The 26812-nt window shown below is 47.0% G+C and overlaps 1 long non-coding RNA gene across 1 annotated transcript in view; it reads right to left on the bottom strand.

The window, feature by feature from the left end:
- Positions 1–1239: 1239 nt before the first annotated feature.
- Positions 1240–26812, bottom strand: part of LOC144108630 (uncharacterized) — a 111021-nt gene continuing 85448 nt past the window's right edge. The window contains exon 4 of the long non-coding RNA XR_013309493.1: positions 1240–1381. This is a non-coding gene — a long non-coding RNA (uncharacterized LOC144108630). The remainder of the gene's footprint in view (positions 1382–26812) is intronic.

The raw sequence follows: 26812 nt of genomic DNA, 5'->3' as shown, positions 1-26812 counted from the left end.
CCTTCCATGCGTTATCTTAAAATGTAGCTTTCTGGTTTATGCACTACAGTATCTCAGATTTCATAATGACAATGGTGACTGAGTAGGGGTTCTTTCCTATAAAACAGGCGGGCTTCCTTGGTTGCCGGTCGGACACGCACACCCACATTAGTTGGCACTACCTATATGCGCTCAAAAGAGGCACACACCTGCACACAGTCAGCAGAAAGGCGACTAGTCCAGGTTGGCGTCGATCACAATGGTGATGGTGTCCTGTCCATTTGAAACTTCCTGTAGTGCTCATCAACTAGGGCCGTCTCAAGGCCGTCAGCAGCGAACGCTACTTTTCTGAATGGCAGCATGTGAATTTGTAAGAAGACTGCACAGTGTAGTGCTCATACTCTTGCGAAAGAATGCCTGGTCTCCCACTCACTAGTTCCGTCTGACATACGATACCCATGGGAGGCACCGAGCGTTAAAAATTTTCTGGATAATTTTGGATCTTTAGCGCCAAACGGCATGTTGCAGCCGCGACGCAAACTTTAAAAGATTGTTTGCTTTTCTGGGCTTGGATATCGAAAGAGCGGCGACATGGAATACGGAGTCGCGTTCCGGCCGCAAACAATTTTTTTTTTCGGTTTAATAAAGCTAGATATTGAGCAATTCGCTTAACAGTGTGCGAATCTTTCTTTTTGACGTGACGAAGTCAGCTTCACCGGATGTTACCTTGAATAAATTCACGGCAAAAGTTTGCTAATTCTTTTCTGCGAACAAAAAACTGAGCATTTTCAATGGGGATATTGATTACGCAATGAATTCTGCGAACGGCAAAAGAAAAACAAAAGAAATTTAAAAGTCAATTCTTGTTTCGTAGATATTACAGGTCATTACCTTGCAATCAGGCAATAGATAGTTTTAGCAGAGCGGGTTTACGTTTCGCTCCGCTCCCAGACCCAAGCGGAACGCTAGCGGAGCGTCGCGCAAGATATGAGTTTTAGCGCCGCGTGTTTTCCGCTCGCACAAGCAAGGAGTCCGGCTGCGCCACCTAGTATTCGTATTTGGACCTACCAGAAAAAAAACAATGCATAAATCGCACTGTTTTTACGTTTGAATATATAAATATCTTGTAATATCAAATATGTATTGCTTGATAAAAACCGCGCACTGATTTTAGCAAATAGGACTTTGTTTTAAAAAAAAATATGTGCCAGTGCGAGTTCAGCCAAGGTCTTGCTCGCAAGCCCTTGCCGATGTCTGTGCTGGCAGCGTTTTCCGCTTCTCTGGCGCCGATCCCTTCCCCTTTCGAGGAACAGTTCTGAGTGTATGTCCAAACTCCCGCGCTAGGTCGGAAACCTCCTGCAGCAACTGCTCTAGTTCGTTGTAATCTTCTTCTGTGCCGGATCTGAGAAGGAAATACGAGAAGCTCAGGCTTGGCTAAGTAAGTGATCATGAATGCCAATTAGTGGTAGTAAAAGCAGCAAGAGGAAAGACCACGAACCTGTCGACTACAAACAACAGGGCCGCTATCAATGCTGATGCGAATAGAAGAGAATAAAAAGCAAAAACAGATTCAAGGGAGGATCTAAATACACGAGCGTCGCAGCCACCTCGTGAACCGAAGTGACGGGGACTGCCGCGGAAACGCTGGACAACTAACATAGTACAGGATCCCTCCACACAACGCAAAGCTATAAGAGCAAAGACACCAAGATAAAGAGCCCACAATCACTTTCGCAGATTAGCTCGGTCTTGTTGCCGGAAATAACGAATCAACAGGTCCACCCTGTCACGCACGGCACGAAGAGTGAGCTTGCGCGGGATCGCAGCCGCAACATTTTTCAAAACATGGCGCCACCTGAGCGCGTCTTCAAAGGGATTCACCGACACCGCCTCGCGCAAGAGACACAGATCCTCGCTGATACGAAACCTCCTTCGAGGCGTTCGAATCGAAGCGGGATTTGTGCATTCTGCGGATGTAGCGCAGGTAGCATAAGAAGCGCTGGCGGCAGCCATGTTGAATGTGTTCGTTTGGTTCGGCAAGCGCGAGCCCAGAAGGCTTTGCGCGAACCCAGAAGGCTTTGGGCGAGGCCCGCTCACCACGCCGCTCCGGGCTCCGCTTAGCTCGCGCGGGAGCGGGGCCGAGTAACCGTTCCGCTCGCGCGCGCTCCCGCCTGAGCATTTTGCGCATGCGCAGTAGCTCTCCCGCTAGCTTCCTGAGCGGAGCGGGCGCACAAGCCCGCTCAGCTAAAACTCTCTATTATTATCTTGTTAGAATCCACCTGTGCGCAGCAATCCCCCTACAAAAGAAAGCTAAACAACGTCTCAAACGCTTTGCAGTCGAAGAGAAATTGCTCCTGGTCCGGAGATTGAACCCTAGACAAGCGTCTTTCCGGGACAGTCGCTTTATCAACTAAGCTAACAGGACATCAAGCAGATGGTAGAGCGAAACTGAATTAATGGAAAAGTATAAGCGGGGACGGTGCCACTACGATGTTAGGAAAATTTTATGGAAAGTAATTACTCCGTAATTGAAATATACTCCTTCTCTGCTGATTCCTTTAGGTATTGTACATTCAGTTAGCCTGTAATGTACGCCCCACGGAAACTCCACAGTTCGACAGCCCAACGAAATTTGGCGGTTCCGAGTAGATAAATGATCACAGCTGCTTTCGCCGCATCACACGATTCACTGATTACATGTGATTGGTGTGATTACATGTAAAAACGGCAGTCTCTTGCGGGCTTTCGATAATTTTTTCTGGTGCAGGAACTTGAACGTTAAAAATGTTTTGCGATACCTCAAACATCTGACCAAGTAAAAGCACGGTTTATGAGTGAGCTTCGTAAAATGTTTAATGTTCATTATCAAATTTTATTAGCGAAATTAAGGTAAGAAAATTATCTGAACAACCATTTCAAAAGTTTATGTTTGTATCACGAAAAAAAATTGAAAGATACATTACAACTCAATATTGACTGCCTATCCAACAACAAATACGTCTTAAAAATGAAAGTTGAAGCATGTGGAGTTTTTCGTTCAGAAAAAAACAGTTTAGGACCTACACTTGAGCACGCCATTGGGCACGCAGCGCAGGTGGTCTCAAATCGTCCCCAAATTATCCGTAAATCCTACATATAAGGCTGGTATCATGGCTAATCCAAATATCTTCTTCAAAACTACCGCCACTGAGTCCAGCAAAACGCGTTCAGTTAAGAAATTGACCGAGGCGCGCCACAGATGGTCTGGTCTGAGTCCTCGGGTCTTTTTCGTACTCTGAACTAAAGTCGGATGATGAGGCAGCATCCTCAGTGGCAGTGCTGGTCAGATATCTCACAACATAAACCATGGGCACCGCTGAACTGCGACATTTGCCGCGTATCAGTGCGCATGCGACCCTGGCTGAGGCCGCCATTCTGGAGATTCTGCGGTACGCTGTTTTTGCAAGCGCTCCAAAAGTCTCTGCCACGCTGAAAATAATCAAGATTAACAGAAAATATAAATTGTAGTTTCCTCATTTCAAGACAACCTGCACAGCATATTCAAGAACGGTGCGAAAGCGTTTAAACTGCCGTTCACACCCTCGTTAACTGCTAAAGAGAGTCATTATTCGCGATACGGAAAGATTTTGAGATGACCGATTAAGACCACATTCTTAAAATAATTGTCGTCCTTTCTCACCATGCAACGCACAGCTTTTGTCATATCTGTAGCAATGCGTCTGGTTGCGTATTCTTTTGCTGCCTTATTTTTCCCAGCATTGCTATTTCTGAAAACGGTTTTCCTTTTTGGTTTACTGCTGGACACATTAGGAATGGTTCTTTCATGCGGCCTTACACTATCGTGATTCAGCAGCAGCCGGAATGGCCGCTAAGGACAAGCAAAAGGTGAAGAACATTGCTGCAAATACGCGCGCACTTTAACTGAGGCCGATCCAGAAAAAGGGCAGCTAGCAGCATCTATGAACCGTCCAAGAATGTGCTGGTCTCGTCCTAAAAAAAAACTTTAGTCGCCAAATTTTAACGCGGCGATTAGCCGCAATATTGTTTTATTACCACAATCCATGCACTTGACGTCAAGCTATCATCCTGAAGTTTCTTCAGTTTAGCTGTTTTAGGTCCTCTTTATTTGCAAGCGAGCCTGAAAGGGCACCGTGCCCGCTTAATCTGTCGGTCTTTCTATTCTATTTACGGTCTATTTTACTATCTTGTGCCAAAAACATAGTTTGTTCTGTAATACATTCGTTGGTTCTAAGCCCTGAATCCAAAATGTATCACTTGAGGATGCTTCTCACACGAAGCCCTTGAATTATTCATGGCTCGAGAAGTGATTCCCGAGAAGCGTTTCAGCCACTGGAAGTCCCTGTCACTGCGCTCGAGGAGACGAAGGCGTTGCTGAGGCTCAGAGCCCTGTTACAGCACGTGCATGTAGAGGAACAGTGAATAGAATGCATGGCGCACGTTGGTGAAGCAACTTGAATATCCGCCGAAACAAAGAGGTTTGGGAATTTGATACTACAGCTTCCATGACACTTGTCCTTTTGGTTCCCGGCGACGTCCATGCACATTTTTTAGTGTGCGGTTGTGTATGTGTTTTTTTTTTCATCTAACTTCGAGATATCTTCCCTGCCCGTAGTACAGTAATGTGGCTCTCACTAGCATGAAATGAATAAATATTTTTATATTATAGGATTAATTACAAAAATATGATAAATGTAGTAAAGAAATAAATGTATCTATTATGTGGAATAGATAATTGCTTATTTAGGAAAACATACACACAGGAAATAGGAACGCGGTCCGTCGTAGGCCACAAATAAAGAACACTGTGACGGAGAGTGCAAGTAAAATTGTGGGCTGGGCGTGTAAATATTAACGAACGGTGGGCCCAGCAGTATACAGAGTGATGTGGCAGTTGGATATAGAGCCCTAAAATGAAGCTGTTGGATGTCAGTAACTGCACTGCTACCACTAGGACTCAGAAAGCAACATCTATGAGAGCAACAGTTAGAGAACATAAGTCGTCAGAGAGGAGATGCGGGTCTTCCTGTACTGTGGTATCACTTCGTGATTAAAACCGCGAGACGAACCACAATATAAATTGAGCACTTTCATACTGCCCTATTAACTGCATTTCCTTGCGAAGGAGTTGCGGAGATACATAGTTATTTCTTTCTTTGCATAATTTGTAATCATGAGATTGACATTCCATCGAAATTCTCAATAGGTAGGATCTTCCCTTGTGTTCTATATCGCTAATGTATAAAGAATGCAAAACCAAGATTTTCAGAAATGAAGCAGCAGCATTGATCTAGCTGTTTTTAAGAATCTTTAAGCTAATTCATCAAAATACTCTGCGTATCGGAATGAGTACTAATTTTACAATCACATTGCTTGGAACTTATAGTGATATCCACGCTGATTTTTTTATCGCTTATAATGGAGCCCATAACTCTGATGTACACAGTCTTGTGAAGTGTTCACCACCCTTTCTGAATCACTCTCGCGTAATTGTCCATACGGCAATTCACTGCTTTAAACCACAACTGAAATAGAAAAAAATGGTTTTGACTGAAGCTCAGAAGGCTACCGGATAATTCTTGGATGATTACGTAAACAGAACACATACTTATGCCTCTCTGCTTAAGAAAGACTCCTTTATTTTAATAGTGTGTTAGGAGATGGGGGGCCGATGCAGGACGGTTCTGAAGCCGTGAAATTGTGCTCATACTGCAGGTTCTGCTTGTTGAATTACTAATGCGAAAGCGGTATTAGGCTATGTTTGGCGGGGTCGTGCCACCAAAACGTGTCATCAAATGTGTGGGCAGCAGTTGTGGGGAACCCTGAAGACATAGCGTCAAACGAGTGGTTTTAATCGAAACAGGATGATTTGTGGATGCTGCACAAAAAGCTATGCCGATAGAGTGATTAGTCAGTTAATTAAAGCTAAATATGTCCAAAAAGTGGGTGGAGCTCGAGCACTGTGCGGCGCGAAATTAAAAAAAAAGCGAAAGTGTGGGCGGAGCCAGTGTGACGCGAAATTTCAAAAACAGGGTATGTGGGCGGAGCCAACGCATGCCGCCAAATTTGAAAACCTGAAATGTGTACTCAGTAAATAATTTATTGTAATTAAGGAATGTGTGAATGTGTGAAATAAAGTAAAATGACACAAGTAACGAATTAAGCCTCAATTAACAATGGATTAAGGAATTAAACAAAGCTTTCGCATTCCTCGAATGCGGCTAGCCGCAGTGATCTCAAAATTTTTCAGTCCTCGAAGACAAAAGTCGGCTGGCAGTGGTGTCGAGAGACGCGGAGTACTTTCCTCTTTTCGCCACGAAGGTAGTGAAAAAAGATCTGAACGAAGCATGCCGGCGGCAGAACAGAACCGCTGTCCAAGATTTACGCATACTTGGCAGCAGCGGTGTCAGACTCGCGCATTCCGACATCCCTTTCCATCTTCGGACAGAATGGGCATAGTTCGTGTTACGCTCTGTTCTGACAGTCGTCGCGGGCTTCTCTGTGCCACAAGTGGTTTCTTCCGCACCTTATTTTTTTCCAGCCGACTTCGGTGGCCAGGAACTGGAGCCAGATATGTGACGACTGCGTTTCCGGCGAACTGCTGACGGCTTCTGCATGACGGGTGCTAATGGAAACAGGGCAGATCGGTGTCTGACGTGCACAGTAGGGAGACGACACCTGACAGACGCCGACATGTTTCTCTACGACGTCTGCCTAGACGTAGACGTTTCCGTACTCTGGCTCTCTCTACAGCACGTGCGTGCGAGTGACATCGTATTGCACCTCTCTGTGTAGCAATGGAAGCCCTATGTATCGGTAACATTGCCCGTGTCAGTTTTGGCGCTTCACATACAATCGCGGTGTAGTTCCGTCTGCCCAGCTTTCGCTTAAGCGATGTAGTTTGATCTATGTCAGTGAGGTTTCCTTGCGCTAATGGAGATAGATGCATTGAGCGCTGTTGTTTCTAAGGGTCCATATATCATACTTGAGCACAAAAAAAGGAATATTGATGACTGAATACAGGACCATAAAGCAGGTAAGAGCAGACAAATTAAACTATAAAAATATTAAAAATGAAAGCCTAAGTTTTTTCCTCACTAAAGCACTTCTCGACTCTTCTTAGATCTATAAACTCAAGTATACTGAGGGGCTTCTGTTCGAAGGCGATGTCAAGAAATGTCACTAAGGGTAGACAGGTGGGCTAGCTGGCTTGCACTATTATAGAATATGGTACCAGCGCAAGAAACAAGGACGAAGGGAGAAGAAAGACATGCTAGAGCATCGCTGGAATATTGATTCGGTAATTGGCGGGGGCCATTTAGCTGCCCACATTCGTCGTTGCTTGCACACGCCGGCATGCAAAGCGTTTCTGAGGGATACACGTGTTCTGCGCAGGTTCGGCACAGCGAAGCCGGGAAATTTTCGAAGCCCTATGTATATTGCATGAAAAAGATAAGTGTGTCAGTGCCGCATCTGTCGCGCTCGGAAAAAAGGAAATGATTATTTGCAGACAAATGTGATTGTTGGTTCAGGCAGGTAATATAGGAAAAAAAGTCTGCGATGTGCTCTTGTACGCAGTTGGTTGATTTCTTTTTGATTAGTTCAGATGCTTTCGTCAATTTTGGACCGGCGTGTGTTGATACCTGTGAACGGTTGGTGGCGATAGTGGTGCTTCTCTGCATATAAAAAAAGAGAAAAAAAAACGGCGCTCGTGTTCTTTCTTCTCCCTTTGTCCTTGTTTCTTGCGCTGGTGCCATGTTCCATATTAGTCAAGAAATGCACTGTTATTTTTTTAATGTATTATTTCGTTTTTCTTCTTGACTATTAAAACTAGATTTGATGTGACTAAACGAAGCATTGGCAAGAAGTTTTCAAACTTCCTTGTCTCTGCAGAAAGTGGTGAGCAGGCCCTTTGGAACGGCAGGGTCTGAAAAGATATGCCCGGAGGAACTTTACATAATTTAACAGAGCGCTGGCTTTTTTGTACACTTCCGCTTTCTGCTTGCTTGGCGACAAAGATCTCTACAAATGCTCCCTGCGCTCACAAAAGAGGGATATCTTAGTTATTCCCTGCGCTGTCGAAGTCTGGCGTCCATGGTGTCTACTCTTCTCGTCGGTGTGTTTTTGTAACATATGTCTCAAAATTACACCTACAATGTCTCATAATTGCACCAAGAACCAACTAGCCCCGCTCTTTAAGCTTAGCGTAGCTATAGCAGTTGGCTACAATTCCACCCTACTACATCATGTAACTCACCATCTTCCTTTAGGCTCTACGCCTGCGGAGGCAGAGGAGACATCCATCTCCTTAGCTCAGGCATATTCGGATGTTAGATACATCTTTAGCGATTCCAAAATGGCTCTGTCCAACTTTGCCAGAAGCACGATTCACACCCCTACTTGCAATTGTTGAAACCCCAAACCCAAAATTTCTCACTCAGGTCAGAGGTCCGGTGGGCGCCGTCTCAGTCTGGTAACCACGGATCCGGGAAACGAGGCTGAAGATAAATTAGCGCAACGTTTGATTTGCCGGGCTAAGGACAGCTTCGATCCGGGCTTCTCTAGTGAGCGGGCACACCTCTTTGCAGAGCTCAAGCAAATTCCGCATTTGGATCGTCGTACTTACCCTTCCCCTCAACACCTCCCATACCTACTCTCAACAGATCCCCTGGAGAGGCCTCCAGACCGGCTCTCTCACATCCGCTCAGCAGTTATTCCTCTATCGTGGCACCTCCTCTGCATGCTCCCTATGCGGCGACCCTCAAGCCACACTCTCCCACATCCTTTTCAGGTGCCCTGCTGATACTCCCCCATAGGGACAGACTGCTATTTCGAGTTTGGAGGACTGGGAGGTCCTGCTGTCGTCTCCGGACATGACATCGCATCTTGCTGCGGTGACGTGTGCTGGCGACGTCATGCCAAAAGATACATGAACGGTTTGACATAGTGGGAGCGTGCGGAGGGCCAGGGACAAAGGTGGTACAAACTCATTTGCCGCATTAAATTTATTCCGTTTGTCTGCCAATTGCTTCGGACGAATGTTTTGTTTTTGTCACCGTTAAGTTGTCCAAGGAACTTTTGCGGTTGCCACGACTGGAGGCCATTAGTAGGTATATAATGAACCCGAGAATCTTTACATAGGCAGGATTTACTAGAACAATTCTAGTGGGAATACACTATTACCCTTCTACCCCGCAAAATCCCACAGTTTGCGCGAAGCCTCTGAGAACGTCACCTAATGAAGGGAAAGGCTCAAAACTGACTGTGGACACCTCAATCGCGCTTTTAGGAACTTTTCAAAGGCGTCCAGGTGCAAAAAAGCGTCCTTTCTTAAGATATTTTGTGTGTAGTAAAGCCAAACTACCACCAATTTGCTAGTTTTTTGTTGGTGGTGAGGCTTTTCTGAACAAAAGTGCAGCTTTTTGGAAAAGAACAAAAGCGGGATTTTTTGCTGAAGAAGGACAAAGCCGTGCCGAAACGTCCACAGACGATACCTTCCTGATCAGACGACGCAGAAACAACTCCCTAGCGCCGTCGTGCGCGCAACTCCTGTGAAGTGGACACAGGCGCCCTCCCTTAGTAGTTAAAGCAACTAGGAAGGACTCGACATCGCGAAGAAGATGAACCGAAGGGACGGCACCGCATGCGAGACTCGTAGTTTAACAAAGTCCTCTCATTCCGGTCAATCACGGTACTCGTTAACTCGTTACTTTCTTATTACACCCTGAAATAGTTTTGCGAAAACACGAAAATTCCTTAAAAGATAAAAATAGAGAATCAGTACGATAAAATGGAGCAGAATGCAAATGACTCTAGCACAAGACAAACATCAGGCCATCTGTTGTGGCGGGAACTGAAACGTGAAACTTCTCAAATAGAGTAAGTGGTGCACTGAGAATTAGCTTTTCTAGTCTTTTCTTTTCTCTGAGTGTTTACCGTCAAGGTTTAATGCTTGCCAGGAATGCATAGTAAGGCATTTCGAAAGAGCTACCCCTCCTTGGGCAACAAATGCTGACAGACATGAAGGCGTTGCACAAATTTCTAAAAGTCAGACTGAATGGCTGTTTGTCTGGCTATGCAAGCCAATCTGTTTTACATACGCTATCCAGGTGTGGGTAGGCAGACACTTCATTGAAAATGAAAAGAGCGAAGCTCATCGTGAACCTAATGAAAGAACGTAACACCGAAATAGAACCCTGAAAAAAACTTCACTGAAGCTCCACTAAACAGAGACAAAAGCTTTCGGGATACACCATAGAATAGCCACACGTGATCTAAGCGTAGCTAATACTTGCCACAATAACGCAAATTAATGATGCATGATATCACAGGTGTAGTTATAACGACTTCCAAGCACTTTCACTCTATATCTGTGTCCAGGCTAAGAAAGACCAGACAGAATCCCAACGGCATTCCAGCTCAGAGGCAGTCCGTTCAAATTGAGCTCGCGGTCATTAGGTGTCCGCATAGTTTGAGCAGCACCGGCTTATTCGGCGCTCCAGGTTTCTGATTTTTTAAAGACGGCTTTGTGGAATGAATGAGCAGTGTGGTGTTACTATTGCTTGACAGATTCTCATTCTGCATGACCAGCTTAATTACGTTCGAATGTCATTTCCGGCGGGAACTCGCTAAATCCCGGGCAGCTGCGTAGCGGTAATAAACAACATGACCATTGTCGTGCTCCTAATTAAGGCAGCCTCACGTTGTATATGATGTACTTTCGTTTTTATTCAACCTCGCAGTATAAAGCAAGGATCTGGTTTCTGCCTAAACCAGCAGAGTAAGTTGCCAAAGCGTCCAAACGCCCTGCATGAAAAAAAAAAAAACAATCGAGGACTTTTGTCTAGTGAGTAACCTGCTGCGGCGAATCTTCAACCTACTAGCTGGCGCCAGACTTAGAGCTTCTACGGCTCCCTCATAGGGAGCCTGGCATAGGCTTTGACGGAGTCGAGCAAGAAGCCGCCAGCCAAGCTTGCGGACTGGTGGCTACCAGTACCACCCCATTGACCTTTTCAATCAATAATGTTTCTGCAAGCACCGCCAAGACATGGTCTCGTGTAGTGCGCTCTAACTTTGGTGACACACGTATAGGCTGCTTCAGAAGCGAGGATTGAAAAATTAGTATTTTCTTCATCATTGGGATAGACATGACGGACATCAAACTTCAGAAAAGAGATAATCTTCTGGGAGTCTTAGAAATGGACCAGTCAAAAAGTTATACTAATTGTTATGTTGTTTTGAAAATGCTGAACTCTGCTTATAATTTTCTTAATATTGTATATAGTACCTAGTGTGATAAACGAAGCAGCGCCACAGGTTCACCGATGGCTTGATTCCGGAAGATAAATAATTTTTTTAGATAGACCCTGCAGTCATGCATGCACTACTTCTTGCACCTCAACATCTCGCTGAACCTGCTACCATCAGTCTGCTCCTTAAGGAGGTAGAATATGTAGTAATATCTGGGCGCTAGGTAAGTAGATTACGCTGCGTTCGGTGGACTTTCCAGAAGACAAATTATCATATCCCCTGTGTTGCCACGACCTGTGTGTGGCCGTGAATGATCGTGCTCCAACAGTGCACGAACAGGGAATTGATCAAGACGAGGCGTTTTCACTTGACTGCACGTTTCAAGAAATGCTCTTGTAGCTCACAGTACGAATAGCTGCACAGGTTGACCCTCACGGACGTATAATACCGCAAGAATGGCACGATTCAAAACAGTCACACGACGGTTCTATTCTAAAATTAGAATTCAGCAATGATGGATTCCGCCACCTTCTGCTTGCTCGTTCCGTCTGGCCGAAATGATGTACCCATGATTATTGACCTGCGACGACACGCTGCAGGAAGTCATTTTCTTTAGCTCTGCTATGGCTCAGCTTCGTATACGGGTCAGTGACGGGAACGATGCGACCAGAGACGGAGTAGCCAGAACCTCACGCTGCTGATGAACACCGCAAAAGTTTACATTTTTACAGTAGTCAACTGTATACAGCTGACAGAAAGTGAGAAGCTCGGTGGGCAGGTGAGCAGCCGGCTACAAAACCGGCTTCAGACAAACATACAAATACATAAACAGGCAGAAAACGGCTGAATGCGGGGAATGGGGAGTGGGCAGGTGAGCAGCCTTCCCGCCGTGTGAGGCGGCAGCTCAATTGAGAGACTGCTGCGAAGAGCAACCTGAATCGCCCCAACCCAAGCAACCCATTTCCCAAAGATGGTATTACCTGCAGTAGAAGGGGGCAGCAGTGCATCACTTGACTGCGGCACCTCTGCTCCAGGAAGGGGAGGAAGACCCCAGGGGATCTATGCATGCAGAGTTTGACCGATTCCGCATGTATAGACATTAGCCCATTGTCCCTATCCGAACAGCTCAGTGGCTGGGGCGCTCGACTACTGATCCGGAGTACCCGGGTTCGAACTCGATGGAGGCGATGGAGGCGAAACGCTAAGGCGCCCTTGTGCTGTGCGATGTCAGTGCACGTTGAAAAACCCCAAGTGGTCGAATTTATTCCGGAGCCCTCCACTACGGCACCTCTTTCTTCCTTTATTCTTTCAATCCTTCCTTTATCCCTTCCCTCACAGCGCGGTTCAGTTGTTCGTCGATATGTGAGACAGATACAGCGCCATTTCCTTTCCCTGAAAACCAATTAATATTATTATTAACAGCTGCCATCCGTGAACACTGGATCCGAACACTGGAGCAGAAGTGAAAAACCGAAATGCTAGCGCATCTAATTCGCTTTTGACCTAACTACGGAAAGCGACCATAATTTTAAATTATCTCTGATGAGGTTGCCGCATAGTGCGTTTTTATCCATTTGTATTATGTTATGTCACATGTCCTGAAGCCCTTGGGTTTCAACGCATATATAGCATATCCACTAAAGTGAGTATTTCTGTAATTGGCTCTGTATTATAGCTTATGCCGCACTTGTTTCTAAGCGTCCGAAAAATAGTATGCTTGATTGTTCCCAATCAAAATCTCAAGAACACATGTTAGAGAGATATTTCGTGCTTTTTCTGGCCAACATATATCATTGTTTTCTTTTTCAGTTGAAAAGCTGTATGCTATTAACATTACAACCTGCCTCATTTTTGCTTCCTGCCATAGGATTGTTGCACTTTGAAGAAAAATACAAAATAAATTAGATGAACTTGACAACATTTGTTTTTTTTTGTCTACTCAACGCTACACATGAATAAAAAGATTCTATGTCATTTAAGACAGCTGAGAAATCGAGAACATTTAGTAGGTTTTTTAAGTGAGGACACGCTATTAATTTCTATAAATAGTTTCTGTTGTCATTCAGAAAATAGGACACATTAAATGTCAATTTTCTTCTTACTTTTCCACCAGTAGAAAGTAACCTAAATAAAAAAATTAGCTTTCAGGAAAGGAAAAATGCAATACCTTCTCGCTGAGCGATGTAAACTCTGGGTAAAAAAAGCCGATGTGCTCGAAATAAATATTCTGCCCTATGGATCTCTGTAGATCCGTATGTTCATAAATGATTGAGAACGAGGAACAAACGTGGGGCTCTTTGCAATGCGTTGAACGAAAGAACGAATAAAACCTTTATCGAATGCTGTGAAAATGACCGACTAGAAGTTGCTTCTGCACCTACGCCGCCATCCGTCCTAATTCCACAACAGCGGCTGCGAGCAATACCTTTCTCGGGAAGTACACAGTTTCTCATCTAAATTTGGATGTGTGTTTCCCATCCCTACTTCTGTAATTCCGTAAATAAATTTTATTGAAGTCTGCCTGAAGCAAAAACATGTCAGTAAACAAATTTTTCTTCTGGGTAACGTATTAAAACGTGGCAACACGGCCCCGCATAGGTAACTGCGGCTGAAGGTTGGTGTTGACGGTTAAGCGCTGGTTGTGTTCACTCACAGTAAGCAAGTCTCTAAGCTCGGGCTAAACGAGTGAGCGAAAAGCTTTTGGTTTGCTGAGAGAAGGAGTTCTAGGAGACTGACGGGTAGAACCATCCGTCCAGGGCCCCTAGACTGGCTGCCGCAGTCTTCGCCCGGCCCACCAGTGTCACTTGGCCACTGTGCTCAGAGCAGAACAGGGTCACCTCCCACATCAGCAGCGTAAGATTATGTATGTTGGGTGGTGCCAAATTTATTTGGCAGCAACATGTAGTGAAATAAAGTGCGGACCTTTCTCGCATGCTGGAAAACTGCCTACATAAGGAGTGAGGTGCATGTTGCTTATATACAGAGAACTGTACGCACCCGTTTGCAGCTGGCGCCAAATTACAGCCTGTTCTTCAGTTAATTTACATTTTGAACACGGAATATCTCCTAGCATCGCTAAGGATATCGCCGTACGTCTAGGATGTCGGCACAAATCCGAACTTCGAACTCTTCGCTTAGGTGTTATGACCTGGAACAAAGGCCTCAGCAGTATGGTTCCCGTCCAAGCCGGCGTGTTCTGGTGCCGATGTTCTGTGGTGTTTTGTTCCGGGGTTCTCCCCCCTTGCTGTAGGAGGATGCTAAGAGCCCTCTCCTCAAGGGGGTCATTCAGGTACCTGCGACCCCCTGCTTGCGAGTAGGAGATGATTACTGACTGCTCTCCCCTTATATTCGCTTCGGAAATCATGATAACAATCGCAGCCTCCTAGGCTTCAGTAGAGTTGCGGTCACGAAGGGTGACACCAGCGATCTCCTTGAACGCAACATCGATCGCCGTCGCGAAATCGCCAGTTTCATCATATAGTAGGCAGCCTGTCTTTAAACTAGTGAGGGCTTGCCTGGCAGTCGCATTTCTAGGCTCCTGGCTTTTGCCGCCCTCCTTCCTTCATGCAGCTACGGGTGCACGTGCCGGGGAATCACGAGATATCAGTAGGATGCTTTGATGTTGTCCGAGACGTCTGCTGTCTCAATTTTTGTGATGCTGTCTCTGTATCTGAGTCGTCGGTGTACAGCTCTGGTGGTGATGGATTCAGGTAATCTCTCCTACTGCGAGGTGAGCTGGGTTTGTTGATATTGTAGGCAGCTGTGTGACGTACCCCGAGGTCAAGCTGCTTGCTGGCAGCGGTACTCTTGGCCAGTGATAATTTCGGAGGACTCGGACCTGGGGAGGAGTTCCTAGAAGATCATCGTGAAGGCGGATGAGTCATCGAAGCAACGCAGCTGCGAGGACTGGCGTTCGCGGCAGCAGTGACGAAGGCAGCGGCGACAATGGCGGCGCCAGGTGGCCGACTCTGCCTCGGGCCGCCGGACGGAGTGAGGCTATTGAACGGCCTAGCTGGGGATAATTGAAAGACGGCTGCGACTTCAACAGAGTTCCAGCGTTTTGGACAACACGCGGAGAAGTGCAAGGTTGCACATCCACCTGCTGGCAGCCGGCTTAACATTCCATTCCAACGGGGTCGCACACCGGAAAGCCGTGGTGACATCGAGGCGACAGGTTTCGAGGAAAGTCTTTTCCCCTTTACGTCGACCGAGCTGAGAGAGAGCATCAGCACCGCCACCTGCCGTGCCTGCATCAGCTCCCTTGAGTGGACATCATTCTCCGGACCTTATTCCCCAGTCAAGAATCTGGGGAGTACGACGTGTATTTAACGGGCTGCTGGTTTGTTACCCTCACACTCCTATCTCGACTGTAGATATGTACAAATAAACCTACTGCACACTATCTTTCTTAACGGAATCCGACACTATCCTTCGGAGCCGGGACCGGCGGTAATGAACTAGTCAGTCAACTTAATTGCCCCTCCTTCTCCAACACCAGACTCAGGGTGACCTTGCAAGCCTTGTGGAGCATGGCCTCTACCTGTTCGATTTTGGGTTGTGTGAGGCGGTGGTACAGGAAGGTGCACGCTGCCCTGCAGACAACCAGGGTTAATTTCGGCCTGTGTTCTCTTACCTCAAGCTTTTTCAGATGCGCGGTCATTATTTGCGCGGTCGTTATTGCCACTTACGACGTTGCCACAAAAAGATGCCTGAGCGTGTGGTCGATGTGAAGAGCTAAGGCGGGACAGGGGATTTTCACCCGGTTATATTGTATGGGAAAATTTTCGGCTTGCCGGAGTTTTGCCCGTTAAATAGTTGCTGTCTGACTTCAGCGTAATATCTGTCACCGCAAAAATAGAAGCCGTTATAGTTAGGAAAAGTCTAAACTGTCGAGTAAAACTGCAGTGATTTTGTGTTTTTACAGGTGAAAACGCGGGATAAAATCCGCTTGCTTTACCTACCGCAGGTCGGTACCGGAAGGGGTTCAATTGCGCTGATCCGGAGTTCCCGCGCTCGAACCAGGCCGCGCCGACCGCGTTTCGACGGAGGCGAAACGCAAAAGGCGCTCTTGTGCTGTGCGATATCATTGCATGTTAAAAATCCTGAGGTGGTCGAAATTATCCCGGAGACCTCCACTACAGCACCTCTTTTTTTCCTGTATTATTTCGCTCCCTCCTTTGTACCTTCTCTTACGGTGCGGTTCGGCTCTCCGCAATGATCACTTCAGTGCGTCTCTAACCATACAAGATGGCTAGTGTTCTGGTAGTATGGCAACGGAATGCCCGAGGCTTTCCCACCGAGCGAAACACCCTGGAGCTCGCAATACGGAATCTAGACACTAAACAGGACATCGTTTAACTCCACGAGATGAACCTGGCGGTGAAATTGGCTGGATACACCGCATATCAAGAAAAAACAATTAATCTGCAGAAACCTGCTACGGCCTTATTGGTCCATAGAAACATGAGCGCAACTCAAACTGATCTAGAAATTGCAGGGGCGCATTAGGTATTTCTGCAGAATCTTCCCCGCTCTCGCTCAGAGGCCAGTCTTTTCATACTGAACATCTACATCCCGTCCAAAGAGGGACCGCTAGCTATTACCTCCCTGTTAAAGAAAGCCAGGACACACGCGCAAAGCAACGCGCTTTTAAATGGGAAGGGAGGGGAGGAGGGGCGGGGGAGGGAGGATTTTATGCTCCACACCCTGCGTGGGGCTATAGCAAAAAAGAGCTCGAAGTAAGGCAGGAAAGCGTGGGAAACCATGCAAAACCTTGGCCTCACCCTCGTCATGGACCCGGAAATACCCACGCGCATAGGTAACAGTGTAAATCAGGACACCTCACCTGGCCCCACCCTCACCAAAAACATACCCAAGCGTACATAGGAGCATATAGGTATGAATTTAGGGAGTGATCACTACATCCTGTCGACCACTACCTCGGCAACAAACCTCAATAAAGTGCTTCGGGACGTACGAACACTCAATTGGGACGCTTTACGATATGTTTTTATGCAAAGGCACATCACCGGGATAGACGCCCTGGAGGAATGGACGCAAACCCTAGCTAAGGACGTATCCAACGCTACAACGAAGACCGCGCGGACGACGGAAGAACCCCATCCGGACGCTAAAATGCTACACATGCTCGAGGCTTACGGCAGTGTACACAAGCGTTGGCTCAAAGCCAAGCACAACCGTCGGCTAAAATTACGTCTGGCCCGGCTTAGCAAGGAGATGGAAGAGTACGCGTGAAAATTGGGCAGAGAGCAATGATATCAAGCGTGTGACAGGCTGAACGGGCAGTTAGACAAAAAAAAATCGCTGGCATCTAATAAAACATCTCCTTGAGCATCCTTGAAATATCGCATGTGCGACCAGATCGGCAGCACAGAAGAACCTACAGAGGGTTATACATGATTTCAAGGGTGACGACGACGAGCTGCTAAGGGTATTAACAAAAACATATAGTAGCAGCACCGGGGACCCCCTCTAATAGATACATATCTAGGAACAGCAAACGACTCTCTGGATAGAGATATCACGGAAGCACAGGTCAGGGCGGTTCTGAATAGCATCAAGAGAACCGCCGCAGCCGGTAACGATGGCATTACCAACAGGACCCTACGTAACTTAGATGACCATTCGATCATAGCCAGCACAAAATTATTTAATGAAGTACGGGAGAACGGTGAAATACCCTTCGTTTGGAAACTTGCGAAGGCAATTTCTATTCCCAAACCATACATATAATTGGACATTTGCAACCTTAGACCCATGTCGCTCACGTCGTTCCTAGGTAAAGCCATGGAGCACGTGATTCTAAACAGACTGAACACCTACGTGCAGGAGAATGGCATCCTTCGACAGACAGTCATAGGCGTTAGACCAGGCCTATCTACCCAAGACATCATGTGGCGGATCCAAAATGATATTCTCGCATCAGGCAAAGTGAAATTAACGCGCACCATACTTGGGTTAGATGTCAGCAAAGCCTTCGACAATGTAGCGCACGCAGCCATTTTGAAGGGTTTAGCCCAAATGAATCGGAACGCGTACGTACGGCTATGTAAAAAGTTTTATATGCGACAGGACAGCCACTCTGCATGTGGGCTGCTTAAAAAGCGAAAAAAATTACACTTGCAACAATACGCACCCCGGAAGGAGCGTTTCTCTCCCCTTTCCTGTTTAACGTGGTCATGAAAGACCTAACCGCCAAATTAAATGGCATATATGGCATCAAGCACTCGATCTATGCGTATGACATCACCATCTGAACACATCAGGGCTCCGATGGCCTCATACAGGGTGCCCTGCAAGAAGGCAGTCGACACAGTAAAAAAATACGTCCAAACTAAAGGTGTAACATGCTCACCGAGCAAATCCGAGCTACTCATCATTTGGAACAAACACAGAGAGCCAAGAGTGGACGGATCGGCCGACACAATAAACCTCGTTCTCAACGACAACAGCATACCGAAGGTCAAGACTATCAGGGTCTTTTACATGCTGGTTCCAAACAATATGCAGAATACGGGGTTATATTTATTTATTTATTTATTTATTTATTTATTTACTTATTTATTTATTTATTCATTTATTATTTATTTATTTATTCATTTATTACATACTGCAGACCGTTAGGCCCAAGCAGGAGTGGATTACAGAAACAGATCACAAATTCAGCAATAATACCGAAATGCAAACAGAAATGAGCAGCCGGAAAAAACGTAGAAGGGCAAAAAACAAGCTAACAAAACAAGCTAAAAAAAGCTAGCAATAGTCACTTATCAGTTCAAGAGGCCGTACACACGAAACAGCTGAAAACCCCTAAACAGATTGGCGGACTGATTAAGGGAATCGCTACGAGGCACGGGGGCATGAAGGAACCTGATCTATCTAGGCTAACACAAGCACTTCTCTTAAAAGGAAAATCACATACACATTTCCGTATTATCTTATTCGTCAAAAGGACAGAAAGGTAGTGATAGCGTCATTCGTGGAGCTTACAGGGCGGCACTGGCTATACCCAATTTTGCCAGCAACAGCAAGCTACTAGAATATGGGGTGCATTATACCCTGGAGGAGCTAATTGAGGCACATAAAACTGCGCAAAAAGAACGCCTGTCGAGAACGTACGCACGGCGATACGTCCTAATTGAGATTGATCTTCGGCCCGTTGACACAGCAACTGAGCTCACAGTACTTCCCGAGGGCAGTTGCCTGAAGCTCAAGGTCAAACCTTTTGCCAAAAACGTGCTTCCATGGCGACGTAATGACAGACGAATTGCCTGGGCGGGGGCCATAGACAAAACGTATGTGAATGACCTCTGTGCAGTATATGTGGACGCGGCCAAGCAAGGCCATGGCAAGTACACCGTCTGTGCGATTTTTGTTTCGAAATTAATAATAGCTTCAATTTAATTATCTAAATTAATAAATATTGACTTTAGACAACAGATTTGATTTGAAGAGTTGTGGAGCGCCTACAGAAACCTTCATTCCATAATTTAAAATAAGGAAACCCTTAATTGTGCCTTTTTTGCCCAGCTCCGAAGAAAGCCGGCAAACTACAAAACAAATCACGTGACTAACGCATTTGCGCGCCACGATCGTGCTGCTCTCAAGCGTGGTTTGAGAAAACGAAATTATCGGCAGCCTTGACTCTACGGCCCCGCACCAGCGGTAGGCTAATATGCTGGCGGCGGCAACTCGCACCGTCATGCGTGCCGCTGGCTGACGCAGACGAGAACCTACTTAATCGACGAATATACGCAGCACACCCATATCTTCACCGATGGTTCAACTACTAAAGAAACTTCTTCTTGTGGCCTTTATGTGCCCTCAACAGGCCATGCCCTTTCTTACCGGCTGCAGCGGAGGAACTCTTCTACAACAGCTGAGCTTCACGGCATTAAGGAAGCTGTTTCTTACATCCTGCGCCGAACCGCCGGCCGTTGGGTTATCTTCACCGATTCAAAAGCATCTCTGCAGATCCTGGCCAACCTGCTGAAGAAAACGAATCACCAGCCAGTTTCCCTGGACATTGGGTATATCCATCATTTAGCTATTGCCGCAGGCCACTGCATAACATTTCAGTGGGTACCTGCTCACTGCGGCATTATGGCTAATGAAAAAGCAGATGAAGCGGCCCGTAAGGGCCATCAACATCAGAGATACATTCGAAGTTTTCTCACGAAATCTGATGCGTCCCAAATGGCTAAAAGTTTTGCGTACGAAGAAACGTATCGCCTTTGGAGTTTGCCGACACATCAGTACTAATTTCTTCACTCAATCGACCCACATCTTAGATCAAGACTCTCACACAGAATTCCTCGACAACTCGAAACACTTTATCACCGACTTCGTTTGAATGCTGCATATACAAACGGCCTGCGATACCGTTTTGGAGAAATGAACAGTCCGCATTGTGACAACTGTGTTTCGATAGAAACTGTGGAACATATCCTGCTTGAGTGCCCTGCGTATGCTAACGAGCGTGCGTACTATGAACATTGCATGCAGAAGCTCTGCCCAGTGCCCCTAGCAATGGACAAAGTTTTAGGCCCCTTAGCCTGCTTCAGGCAACAGAGACTTGCAATGAACTTTCTTTTTACATATTTAAAAGACATTGGACATCTCGATAAGCTCTAAATTCACTTGCAGGTTACCTTCATGCATTCTTCTTGCAGTGAACTTCGTCAGCCCATTTGTCAGACTATGCACTCCATCATTCCATAGGTTACATCAATACTCCCCACTGCATCCTTAGTACCCATTTCATGGCTGCATTTTATCTTCGTTTTTTTTTCCCTTCCACCTCTTCACGCTGCTCTCCTTCAGTCTTTATCTCCCAAATTCCCCTCCCTACGCAGAGTAGCATGCCAGCGATATTGAAACGCCGGCTAAATTCTCTGTTTTTTCATTAAAGAGTCTCTCTCTCTCTCTCTCAGACGAGAAACCACCGGCAACTTATCAGCCTGCCGCTTGTGTGGGGCCGTCGAGTCAATGCTGCAGGTGATTTCGTTTGCTCGAAACACGCTTGAGAGCAGAAATATCGTGGCGCGCAAATCCGTTAGTCACGTGGTTTATTTTGTATTTCGCGGGCTCTCTTTGGAGCTGGGAAAATAAGACACGTAATCGTTTCCATGTTTAAATGATGGAATGGGAGTTTCTGAAGGTGGTCGACAACTCCTCAGATGCAATTTGTTGTCTAAAACCAATATTAATTTAGATATATAAGCTTCATTAAACTATAAAAATAACTACTAAACAAAACATCTCCTGTGGCGCGCAAGATGGCTATCACCAATATGCAACTGGTGCCACTGGCCTGTCTCTAATCATTTAGTTTTCAACCCTTAGGTAAAGGTAGCTGGGACACCAGGTATAGAGAAAACAGACGCCTTTACCCACGCCCACACCCAGACGTTTCCAGGACACAAGCCACGGCTCTTCGAAGAGCTCAGGCAAACACCCTTATGAGCCCATATCGATTGGCCTTAATTAGAAAAAAGTACAAGCCAACATCGCAGATTGGGTCCTCGTTGTAGCCCTTCATGGATACCACCCGGGGCGAGAGTGGGCTAACGACGACAGAAAAGCCTAATAAAGTTTATTGCTCCTCCTCGGCTGTCCACCGATATCTCTGAGTCAGTTACTGCGTCATTTCGTTTCCTTGAAACCAATTTTTCTCTCAAGGCAGGCCTGATGCCCGGTGTGTTGGATCCGCACTGCCTTTATTACTTTCGCAACCTTCATTTTCAGCGAAGAGCTGTTAATTTCCAGTTGGTGCAGAGAGGGGCAAAGCAAATTTCTCCTTAAGCATTGCCGTTGAGTCTGCCAGGAAACAACTAAACGAGTCAAGCGCACAGGTGTGTCGTGACAGCATTCGGGCACTAGCGGAGTTCAGGACAATTTCAAGTGCCAATTTACAAGGAGCAATTTTGTTTTCAAACTCCCCTGAACCCCCTGTGCCCCTCCTCACGCCATCTGGCTCGTGCTAGCGTTTTGTTCACCAAAATGTCGACAGCAAACCGGAGTCAACGGGACTTTTGTTTCAAACGCGTAGCTAGAGTCCTTTGCCTTCCAGGGGGCACGGGTCACGCATACAATAAAAGGAATGGAAGCTCGGAGCAGAAGGCGCAGCTGTCCATCAAATCAGTACACACCTGTTATAATCAATGAGTGCGGGTTTGGGAGCGGACTGTCACTGTTCAACCTTCATTGCACCATTTCCCATACACAGACACGCACATACCATGCATGCTAAACACGAATTACCCTGTAACAGAGTTAAAAGGAAGTAAACGGTCTTCTAGCGCACTTCATAAAGCCGCAAAGGTAAGCTACCCAAGTGTTTTTTTCAGATCTCCATTCACAAAAGTACCGTATACTTACGGTTGGCAACGGAAACAGATTCCCTCTTCAGAATATTAGTTCTACCAGTTGTGAAGGTTTTAAACGAGGTATTAATCTTTCCTGTTTGCTATCCTGAATACCTCTAATCCATGAATAAATTCCTCCTTGCATTGCTAAATGTGTCAAGTTACTACACTTCGCAGTGGAAATATGCGTTGATTGACAAGAGTGAACATTTATTTATTTATTTATTTAGTTATTTATTTACTTGTTTATCACGCTTTGTTTCATCGTCATCACAGATGAGGGGGGGGGGATGTGTAGAAATTATTAGATAAGCAGTACAACAAATTTGCAGGTAAAAAAAATGCAGAACGTACAAAGCAGCATGATTTAAAACCATCAAACAAAACTATAAATGTCACAACATTGAGGCTACAAGATTCGTTCCACATTTTGGAGAAGGCATTTAGGAGCAACTCATTCAGTGTATTTATTGATAGAAACATACCACGAGCACTTGTGCATGATATCCTGCCCCAAAAAGAGGCGTTAGCCGCCAACTTACTCCTTTAAAAAAATTGGCTGTTTGGGAAAGGAAATGGCACGGTATCTGTCTCACATCTCGGCGGACACCTGAACCACGCCGTAAGGAAAGGAGAGAGAGTGAAAGAAGAAATTAAAAAAGGGGTGCCGTAGTGGAGGGCTCCGGAATAATTTCGACCACCTGGGGGTCTTTAACGTGCACTGACATCGCACAGCCCACGGGCGCCTCAGCGTTTCGCCTCCATCGAAACGCAGCAGCCGCGGTCAGTTTTGAACCCAGGAATTCCGGATCAGATGGAGGAAAAACGCTAAGGCGCCCGTGTGCTGTGCGATGTCAGTGCACGTTAAAGATCCCCAGGTGGTCGAAATTATTCCGGAGCCCTCCACTACGGCACCTCTTCTTCCTTTCTTCTTTCATTCCCTCCTTTATCCCTTCCCTTACGGCGCGGTTCAGGTGTCCAACGATATATGAGACAGATACTACGCCATTTCCTTTCCCCCAGAACCAATTATTATTATTATTAAGCCGAGTTCACTAACCACTGAGCCACCACGGCGAGCATAATGCTTCATTTCCCATATAGGCTAATTGGTGCTTAGTGTGTGTTAGTGTGTTAGAGAGGAAGAGAGTGAGAAAGTATGTGCGTGTTTGTGGCAGCACACACGTCATACATAGTAGAAACTATCTGCAACGTATATCAATGGCCGCGTGCGGAATAAAAGCCTTACAAGGCCTCCTTTTACTGAGTTGTCTGATATAGGCCACTTATTTGGTCTGTTTTCTTTTTTTAAATGGCATAAGAAATGCTGGATGCGCGCAAGAAAGAAGTGTACACACAAGGACGAGTTTCGCGGTAATGCCAATTTATTCCACGTGCCTGCCTGTTTCTCCTGCGCGCCATCCTCACGGCTGCAAGGCGTAAACAAACACGCCCAAGTTGCTTTCTTGTGCCCATACGTCGTGCGCGAAACTCCTACGGTAGTTTCATTTCTTCTGAAAAACTCCGCAGAACTAACAGGCTACAAGCAGGATGGGCGCGGCTTAGAAACTCATTAAACTCGGCTCAGGTGTTTGGGAGCCGCTCAGCTTCGAGAAAAAGTTCGACAACCCCCGTTGTTGCTCTCATTATTACCCAACTCGTCCGTTCTGATTCTCCAATAGTTCGTGCGCGTGCTAAGGCTTCGTGTACCTTCATGCGACGCACTAGGTAAGCCCCGCGGGGCGCAGCTGATGAACGCAAATCCGAAGGCAAAAGCAAGTCTACCGCACTTCAATGCGCGTTAATCTTAGATAGCACTGATTCGAACGACGTCTTTCCGGAAGGTACGGCGATGAGGAATTCATAGAGTTTCGGAAATGAATTCATCACAACAACGGTAAAGACATCCGCCCGAAATAAAGCAGGGAAAGTTATTCAGAAAGGCGCGAGTCATAGTGTTTCGAGTTCGGTCAAATGATTGTGAAGATGGCGTCTGAGAGAAGCTTTTCGAAACCTTCGACTTACGAAGGATGCTACGAATCTGTGGCAGTTGTACTACTCAATGTTAAAAATTCACGCATAGCTTTCCTAGTTCAGTACCGCCATCATTCCGTGAACACTATTGCGAGAAAATCGTCATCATTTTTAAGAGTGTTAGCTCTTATTATTCGCATTCGAGGGTTTCTTGTCCACCCGAGATTTCAAGATGGCGGCCGGAGATCTCAGATCAGTAAAATGTGACCCCACCCATCACGAGACCGCGCGCGCGCCCTTGTCGGGGCCGGCACGGCGGCCAGTTTACAACCTACGCTAGAGTTCCGCTACATATGCACCGTCTGAGCGGGTGCCGAAACTGGAGCCACATGGGGGAGTCGCCACTGGTGACAAAAGTTGTGGCCCACCCGCTTGGCACAAGGTAGCGGAGTGGTGGCAAATGAATCGGCGCAATAGGGCGCACAATGTTGCTAGTCGAGTTAAAGTCTATTTTTTGCGTGAGGGGGCGAAACGCAAAGGCTCCTATGTGCTGTGCGATGTCAGTGCACGTTAAAGATCCCCAGGTGGTCGAAATTATTCAGGAGCCCTTAACTACAGCACCTCTTTCTTCCTTTCTTCTTTCACTTCCTCCTTTATCGCTTTTCTTACGGCGCGGTCCAGGTGTCAGCCGATATATGATACAGATACTGCGCCATTTGCTTTCCCCAAAAATCAATTTTCAATTTTCAGAGTCAACACGCGGCGGAATGTGGTGGCAGTGAACGCGGTGAGCAACGATGCTCTCCAGGTACTGCTAGCCACAGCCGTCATGCACGGCGTGCCGGTCTGCACCAAGGAGCCCCTCCTCGGAATCAATGCTCCGGCCTGGTATTCGGTGTGGGCGGGTGTAGGGCGGCGGAGGAGCTCCTGGAGGAGCACCGCAGCAGCGGCATCAGGGGCCTATACAGGGTCCGCCGCAGCATGCGCCAGCAACTAAAGCAGCGCCGGCAGCGGCAGCGGCGATCCGGTGCCCCGCGTCCAGTGTAGTGTGACCCGAGCCTGCGGCCGCTTCTCATGGTCAGCCCCTTGACGCTCGGGACAGAGAGATCGCGCGCCTAAAGCTGGTGCTGCGTGCTCTCAGCGCACTTTTCCCGCCAGGCACCGATGGACACCGGGCCTGCTTAGAAGCAGCAGGTGCTCCCGCACAGATAAGCTAGCATAATGGCTAGCCGCCGGACTCCCCCCATGGCGCCCCCCGCATACCATCCATCCTGCAGTTGAACGTGCGCTCTCTTGCGGTGCGGTACTCCGAAATGCGAGTTCGTATCGAAGAGGATTCACCGCAAGATATCGCGCTGCAGTAGCAGTACTTTCGTTCACATGCTGGGGAGCCCCAGATGCGGCTATCTAGCTACATCGGCTACCACTCAGCAACCATGTGCGAGGAACCCACCTGTGCCGCAGTGCCCTGTTGTGCCACATCTCGTCGCCCCGGGAAATCAAGGTGCGCGGTATATATGCGGCAGGACATCCAGCACATCCACGTCGGCTCGGAAGCGACATCCGATGCTCAGGAGTGCATGGTGGTGTTGACACGTCGGTGGCCAGCGTTTATGTGCGCTTAGCAGTCGCATGCAACGCGCTGTGTTTTCGAGGAATGTCTTCGTCTTGTGCACCGCGCCAAAATCATCTGCGGTGATTTTAACGGCCACCATGGTGCGTGGAGTAGTGTGCGCCACTTTGCGCGTGCAGATGACCTGCGCGACGCAGCAATGCAGCTGGGACCCTTCAACGCCGGTTAGACCACTTTTCGACGACGCGGAACACCCAGCTCCTGCATCGACGTTGCCTTCGGATCCAGAGGCACCAATGCAACATGGCGCCGTTCACCATCTCTCTGGGGCACGGATCATTATTCCATTCTGATGAAACTCATTGCAGTGGAGGTGCGCGCCAAACGTACCTACTTCATTACCAATTGGAGCGCGTTCAGGTGGGTGGTCGACGAGGCGGCGGCAATGGCGCCGATTTCTTTTCAAGTCTACTCTGGAGCTCCCTCGCAGCCACCCAACGAGCATAGGTAAGGGCAGGGCAGCCCACACCTGTTAAGAAGCTGCTCGATCTGCGCGAGAACAGGGATCGAGCAGAGCGACGGGCGCAACGGACTGACAGAGAAGCCCACTGGACTGTCTACAACCGCCTGG

This window comes from Amblyomma americanum, chromosome 10 (genome assembly GCF_052857255.1).
Source record: "Amblyomma americanum isolate KBUSLIRL-KWMA chromosome 10, ASM5285725v1, whole genome shotgun sequence".
NCBI classification, from domain to species: Eukaryota; Metazoa; Arthropoda; class Arachnida; order Ixodida; family Ixodidae; genus Amblyomma; species Amblyomma americanum.
This window is presented reverse-complemented; position numbering and strand designations above follow the sequence as displayed.